This window comes from Stomoxys calcitrans, chromosome 4 (genome assembly GCF_963082655.1).
Source record: "Stomoxys calcitrans chromosome 4, idStoCalc2.1, whole genome shotgun sequence".
NCBI classification, from domain to species: domain Eukaryota; kingdom Metazoa; phylum Arthropoda; class Insecta; order Diptera; family Muscidae; genus Stomoxys; species Stomoxys calcitrans.
Genome location: NC_081555.1, coordinates 48587347 through 48594803, shown reverse-complemented (window position 1 = coordinate 48594803; position 7457 = coordinate 48587347).

Below are 7457 nucleotides of genomic sequence, written 5' to 3'. Positions count from 1 at the left end.
CTCAAATGCAAGAGCTTGACTTACATGACATGTGGTTTCAACAAGACGTTGCCACATGCCGCACAGCATGCGTAACAATGGAATTATTGGGAGGCGAGTTCGGTAAACATTTTATTTCACGTTCGGGACCGATCAGTTGGCCGCCAGGATCGTGCGATTTAATGCTTTTAGACTATTTTTTGTGGGGCTATATTAAAGCTCATGTCTATACAGACAGACCCGCTTCAATTGACGAATTGGAAGACAACATTGAAGCATTATTTAGTGAGATATCGGCCGAAATGTTGGAAAGAGTATGCCAAAATTGGGCTAAGCGGAGGCGCAATCACGTTCAACGTTTGTATTCTTTGTTATTGCTCTACTAATATGCACATGACTGGCATGACCTGTATCTAAATTTAAAGGAAAAATGTAAAGTAAACATTCAATGGTGATTAAAAATATGCACTGCGACACACATTTGCATATGTGTTCTATTTTTATACCCACCAACATAGGATGGGGGTATACTAGTCTAGTCATTCCGTTTGTAACACCTCGAAATATTCGTCTAAGGCCTCAAAAAGTATATACTCTTGATCGCCTCGACGTTCTGAGTCGATCTAGCCATGGCTGAAATTTTGTTTGAAGTGTTCTGTTATGATTTCCAACAACTGTGTCAGGTATGGTCTAAATTGGTCCATAACCCGATATAGCTTCCATATAAACCGATCTCCCGATTTGACTTTTTGAGCCCCTGGAAGCTACAATTTTTGTCCGATTTGGCTAATATTTTGCGAGTAGTGTTCTGTTATGACTTTCAACAACTGGGCCAAGTACGGTCCAAATCAGTCTATAACCTAATATAACTTCCATATAATCGGTCTCTCGATCATCCTTGTTCGGTTCCTAGAAGCTTTAATTTTTGCTATTTTGACAGAAATTTCGTAAGTGGAATGAAATTATGCTCTTTAACTAAATTTATTTTGTATAAAGTTTTTGCAGAATCCTTGGTAGTGGGATCCCCAAAATTCGGCCCGGCCGATGTACACAAGGATTTTTATATTCACACCATTGGAAGAGGGTAACTAATGTCGTTAATCGCTTTCTAACACAACATAATATTGCTTTAAGATTATATATTCTTGATCACCGCAACAATCGGATGAATAGGGGCTCGAGAAGTCGAATCGGAGTTTGGTCTATATGGAAAGATCACTGGAAAAATGTTTGCCTTTTTTATTACCCGATTTCACTGAAATTTAAAACAGTGGGTTATTTTAAGCCTTCTGACATCTGACTTAAATATGGTTCACATCGGACTATTTTTTGATATAGCTGCCATATAGACCGATGTCCCGATAAAGGGTCTGAAGCCCATAAAAGCTTTATTTAATACCCGATTTCGCTGATATTTGAAACAGATGGTAATCTTAAGCCTCCTGATATCCGACCAAGACATGGATCAAATCGGACTATATTAAGGCACAGCTTAATGGACCGATCTCCAGATAAAGGGTCTAAAGCCCTTAAAAGCATTATTTTTTAACCGATTTCGCTGAATTTGAAAGAGTGAGTAGGTTAAGACCTCCCAACATCCGACCTAAATATAGTTCTGATCAGACTACATTTCGATATACATAGCTGCCATATAGACCGATCTGCCGATAAGGGGGCTGAAGCCCATAAAAGATTTATTTATTACCCGATTTCTCTGAAATTTGAAACAGTGAGTTTTTCTGAGCCTCACGTTATCTGACCTTAATATGATTCAGATGGGTTTATAATTGCATATATCTGAAAAAAAAAACAATATTTTGTTCTGTTGTTTTGAATAGTGACATATATTTTAGACCACTCAATGTCCATGCCGAATTTAGGTGCTTAAGTTATCCAATTTTCACCGGTTTGTGAAGAAATGGGGTTTACCTGTATACAGAGTCTGTATTTTTTTGCAAGAATACAGACTCTGTATCTCCCATTCCCCGATGCCTTCAGTAGTTTAAATCCCGGAACTCTTAAACCGCGAACCTCCAAATCCCCCTACCATCAGGAGGACCTTTAGTGGCGCCGAAATGACCCTACAATGCTGGAGATTTATATGTAGAAACCGGACCATAGTCAGGATTCGGAACTTCCACCACTGTTGTGTTAGCCTTGTCTTCTGAGTCCGCCAAGGTCATCCTCACAAGATTCGTTAGATCTTGTCATGATGAGCTTCCGTGCGCATCCAGGGGCATGTGAGAAAGCTGTGGAACCACTTTTCCTCAGTACACTGGACATTTGCGGTGTGGACGATTCCTCATTAGATGCTTCGCTAGCTGCTTCTGTCCAGGTACTATTTGAGTTCGGTCCTTCCACGCTGGCGCACACTCAGTCCAACCGGATGATCCACCCACACAGGGCTTGTCGGATACCATTTTGATACCTTCCCCTCCTGTATCGATTTTGGTAGTGGGATTTTCAGTTTCCTGCAATCTTAGTCGATAGTTCCTCAGGCAAGTGTTCAGCAATAACTGCTGAGTCGTTTCCTGATTCCCGAACCCAACCACTTCTATAGATCTTCAGTTTCAACTTGTTGAATCCGTAGGATACAACTATATCAGACTTGTTGGGGTGTGCGAGACAGCCGAAGTTTAGTACGAATACAGCATGTCTCTGGTCACCATCAGCCTCATCCGATGTACCAATCTTCCATTCAGTGGTTGATAGATTGGGATTACATTCCCTTAGTCTTCCAAGTATGGATTCATGGTTTGAGGGAAACCTTGGTATCCAAGCCGCTATTGGTTGAGAAGGAATATCATTTTTCTTGACTGTCCTGGCCAGATCGCTGAAGCTAATGTTACAACTATACCAGAAGTTAGGTCAATCAACACTACCTAGTCAAATATTCTTCCGCATATGCAAATTTCCCCATGAACATTACATTAAGGAACAAGGGCAAACTTCTCACATATGAATGAGTGCTGTCCGGTTCAAGTTTAAGCTCAATGATAAGGGACCTCCATTTTATAACCGAGTCCGAACGGCGTGCCGCAGTGGGACACCTCTTTGTGGAGATGTTTTTACATGGCTGCCATACCAAATGGTACCTCCCAAATGTCGCCAGCATTAGGAGGGGATAACCACCGCTGAAAATTATCATGATGTTCTCGCCAGGATTCGAACCCAGGCATTCAGCGTCATAAGCGGACATGCTAACCTCTGCTTTACGTTGGCCTCCGCATATATTTCTGGTAAAAGTCGGTTTATTTCCATTGTATTGTATAAGGAAGCCAGCCAGCAGTAAGAATTTTCTATTTCACGGCTGGCTTCTACTAAATTTCCATGGCTTAATGAAGGAGAAGATACATGCATATTTAGACTACTCTTTTTTATTTAAATAAATATTTTTCTGCTAAAATAAATAGCAAAGGAAAGCTATTTCGTTAAGCATAGAACTGATAAAATGGTTTTTGATGGTGATTAGAATATGATATGGTGATATTTCCTCCTCGAGGGCATAGTTTCTTAAAAACAATAATTTCTTAATTTAAGGAAATTCAAATTTGTTTACATGCCAACCGAGACAAAGCCGCAATAAGTCGCCAAAAAATGAGGCCTGTTTTTGCTCAACAATACACAATTAGACGGGCTATTGTTCGCTCTATTATGCCTATTGTCATGTGTTCTTGTAAATTTTGAAAAACCCCGCCAATCAACTACTATGGATCATTAGGTTTTTCTTGGCTGGGGCGGGGGAGAATAGGCGGGCGGTCGCAACAATGACAATGTATCCCGCATTTTGATGAGATATACCATTGCAGGAACGACAAGATGATTTAACGATAATGATAAATAACCGCTGATTGACAAATGATGATAAAAATGTCAATGCACACAGCCTGACAGCGGAAACAGAGCATACAACGAGAAGGTCTGTAGCAGCGGAAGCGGAAAGAGAACAATAAAAGACAGCAAAACTCGAGCGTGACGACGTGAATTCTTTTGTGGTGCAAGAACATTTTATTTCTAGTTTCGCTTCCTTTCACTCGATGGTATTTTTTTTTTTGCAAAAAAATACAAAAAAAAAACGAAATACTATCGACGAAAAAAGTTCGTCAATTTGATGATAAATGCTAATTTGGAAATGACAACAGTAACAGCAACAGCCAGCATACTCCTCAATCGTAGAAGGATATTCACGAAGAAAAAAAGTACAAGAATAGAATCGAAATGGAAAAAATAGCATAGCAGCACCAACAAATGATGGTAAAATGTCAATAAGCAAATACAGACATGCAAACGAAGATGAAAATTGCTACAGGCAGTCGTACGCTCGGCCAGCCAGTCTGCCAGTCAGCTTGCCAGCCAACCAGTCAGTCATCGACACAAACAGTCTCTTCTTTGAATGTCATGTTATTTTGAGTACATTTTGCCAAAGGAAATAGGACATTAACAGACACAAGACAAATGAATCGAACATGTGTATTGACAATACCAACGACGCTTCAAAGAGCGAAAAAAAATCCAAAAAATGCGGAAGTGCCCATCTTCTCGACCAACACACCCTTACTCCGAAACGGATGCAAAGAATTTCAAATAAGTGACAAGAAATGCGTGAAACGGAAGTGACGTGGCATGGCGATATCGAGATATGCCGAAACTGAACGAGATTGTAATGAATTTGTGTAGACGGTTGAAATGGACCGGCAGGAAAAATGTTAGGGGTGCTACATACAAAAGATTGTCGTTTGCTCTTAAAGACTACCTTATGAAAATGAAGAGGGAGCACATCAGTATCTGGAAAATCTTGATTACAACACAGTATATGAAATGGAGACGAAAGAAATACAATACTCAATGCTTTGCAATTGGGGAAAGATTAATTGGCCTAATAAGCTAAGCAATTGTGATTAGGGGAAAGTTTCCCAGCACTCTAAGAGATATACTTCTGGTAGCATAAATACAAATTCGTGCAAGACAGAAGTAGTTCTTTTCAGCAGGACATACAAGTTGCCTACTGTGGAACCTGTCCTGTACCTGGGTGCTTTGCTGGATAGGAAATTGAACTTCAAATCCAACATTTTGGAAAGGGCAAGAAGGGCAACTCTTGCCCTATACACCTGCAAAAGGGCCATTGGCAAAAGTTGGGGGTTTAGATCGCGTGTCATGCATTGGATATATACTGCAGTTGTCAGACCTTTAATGCTATATGGTGTTGTGGTCTGGTGGACGGCGCTTCAAAAGTCCACCTACTGCTCCATACTTAACCGGATTCAAAGGATGGCTTGTTTGTGCATCACAGCCGCATTGAGGACGACACCATCTGATGCACTGAATTTAATGCTACATCTAATGGCTCTGGACATTGTGGCTATCCAAATTGCAGCGACCACTGCTAAGCTTTCTCATTGGACACTGTGTTATCTTCGATACCATATCCGATGTTTCAGGCAGTGTTGATTACACCCTACCTGAGCCGCTTTTTGGTAAAAATTACTGTACCACTATTCCTGATAGAACCGATTGGAACTACGATATCCCTGGTAACAGAAGTTACATAGACTTCTATACGGATGATTCCAAACAAATCGACCTGGTGGGCTTTGGGGTGTACTCTAAAGATCTAGAACTGATTATATCGAAATGGTTACCCGACCACTGCAGTGTGTATCAAGCGAAGATCCTTGCAATTAAGGAAGTGGTGGAATGGCTAAGATATAATGTCATTACGATGATTGACATAAATATCTTCTCAGACCGCCAGGCGGCCAATAAATCCATGGAAAACGTATTTCTGAACACAAAAACCGCCTTCGACTGTCCCAGATCTCTCAACGAGATGGCTGAATAGTTCAAAATTGTGAGCATTTCAAAACTATGTGCCCTAATCTAGGCTTGAAGAGGTCTACCGCTTTGTTGTCATTGGCTAGAACAGACGTCTCAGTCATTGTGTCCGTCATGACAGGTTACTGTCTAATCGGAAAACATGCTGACAGACTGAAGGTTGCCAGCAACGACTTTAGCAGAAGCTGTGAGGACATCGAAAAAGAAGAGACTATAGAACACCTTCTGTGTGTGTGTGTGTCCCGCACTAGCAGTTAAAAGGAGTTCCACTTTAGGTTCTTATTTCTTCGTGAATCTGTCTGATTTAGTGGATGTGAACATTCTGGATCTGGATGGTTCAACGGTGGCAACTAGAAGGCATCTTCCTTTTTCTGTTACTGCCACTTAAACCTAGCCTAATAAACTGAAGCTATATCCTCACTAGAAACCTAACTAATAATGGGCTTTCCTATTGAGTACAAAGGGCAGGATCGTATATTATGTGGTTCCTTGGGTGATTTTCAAGAGATGCTTTTGCCTGGACTAGGTACCAACTGGGTGGCTGGAGACTAAGGTTTTCAACTTGAAGACGGGTAAACCACGCCACTCTCCAGGGACTACATGCATTAATCCTGTAGACACTGGAGAAACTGAATAAGGGCCGTCTTGACTCTTCACTGGTTGTCTACATCGAAGGGAACTTGTGTGTAGGCGACTTCACTTTGGCGGGCTTCTTGGGCTTTTAATTACATAAAGTTGGAGTCGATATATGACACTCTGATGCCCAGGAAGGTCCACCCTCTTTTGCTGAAATAATGTGATGCTGAGAGGCTGGCTCGATTGGGAAGATTGTGACCACAGGAGGCTTAATATCCTCTTTTGTGGCTTATGGTTATCAATGGGATTCAGAGATCTTTTGAGAAACAGAGGGTGAAGATTGTGTTAATCATGGTTGTAGACCGCTTCATCTCTTCACGGACGTCATTCAGGGGTTGATGAGGAAGCTGTCCAGATGGGCGAGGGCCAACCGACTTACCAGAAAGACTGAACTGCTATTTTCACCAGGAGGAGAAAGCTGGGGGGTTTTCAGGTGACCTGTACTGAATAGGTACCGCTACCGCTACCGTTTTCTGCCGCTTTTTGCCGATGTCTGGAGCATGGAGAAGTGCCACGAAGTAGGTGCGGAATAACATCCTAGCCTTTTCAACTTTATGTTGGGGAACACAGTGTCGTGAGTTCATAGTAAAGTTGGCGAAAAATAGAAGGTTATGTCCGTTAGTAAATAAGAGATTTAATGTAAACATAGCATCTTTATCCAAAGGTTTTGGTTCTTTGGCTTGTTTTCATTGCTCAAATCTACGAATAAGGAAATATCTTAAATTTTGAGCCAACCTTTTCTTCAATGTATAGACGGATTTAACCCGTATTAGGCGGGGTTGTTGGGAGTCATAACAAAACACTCCGTGTATACTTTCAGCCAAATCGGGCAAAAATTGAGGCTACTAGTGTCTCAAGAACCCAAACCGAAGTGCCACTTTATATGGGAGTTATCCAATCCCATCCTATGGTGGCGGGCTTAAAAAGGAAAAAAACAAGGCGAAAGTTTTTAAACAAATTTTTTCCTGATCTACTTAAGTTAGGACTCACTTCAACAAGTTTGTCATACC